The sequence below is a fragment of the Penaeus monodon genome, chromosome 34 (assembly GCF_015228065.2).
Source record: "Penaeus monodon isolate SGIC_2016 chromosome 34, NSTDA_Pmon_1, whole genome shotgun sequence".
In the NCBI taxonomy this organism is placed as follows: Eukaryota; Metazoa; Arthropoda; class Malacostraca; order Decapoda; family Penaeidae; genus Penaeus; species Penaeus monodon.
The window spans coordinates 17,523,695-17,524,207 of record NC_051419.1 but is presented as its reverse complement, the minus strand read 5'-3'; positions in this window follow the sequence as shown (position 1 = coordinate 17,524,207).

Sequence of the window (513 nt, the reverse complement as noted above, 5' to 3'; positions counted from 1 at the left end):
GAAAAGATGCCCTCACATACACACACAGTGCATTCCAAATTACTTTTAATTTGAATAACTGTTACTGGATATCTTTCCTGTGAAAAAGTAAATGCTGAAACTTACCATTCCAAAAGTTCTGTTTGGGGGATTGTGTCAAATCTTGAAACATTTGAACCTTCTGGCCAGACAACATGAACACCAAAACTGGAATTATCTTTAATGTTGGTTCTGGTAAGGCTCACCTGGAAAAAATTAACAATCTTTTTACCTCTCTTTAATTAAAGTGTTCCAAAGTACATAAGCATCACCCTTCTCCATTAACTTTTTAAAAACTGTCCAACAATTTGAACAACCACGCCTGTATCAGTTTACATACATATGTATATGGTACTTATTGTGCATATATTCATTAACCTAAAATTATGTATTATGAATATAACCGACTATGGCTGGTTAAAGCACAAAATGTGAATAATTGTGGAATAATAATAAAAAATCCACAAATATGACAATTGAAATATAATATTCTCT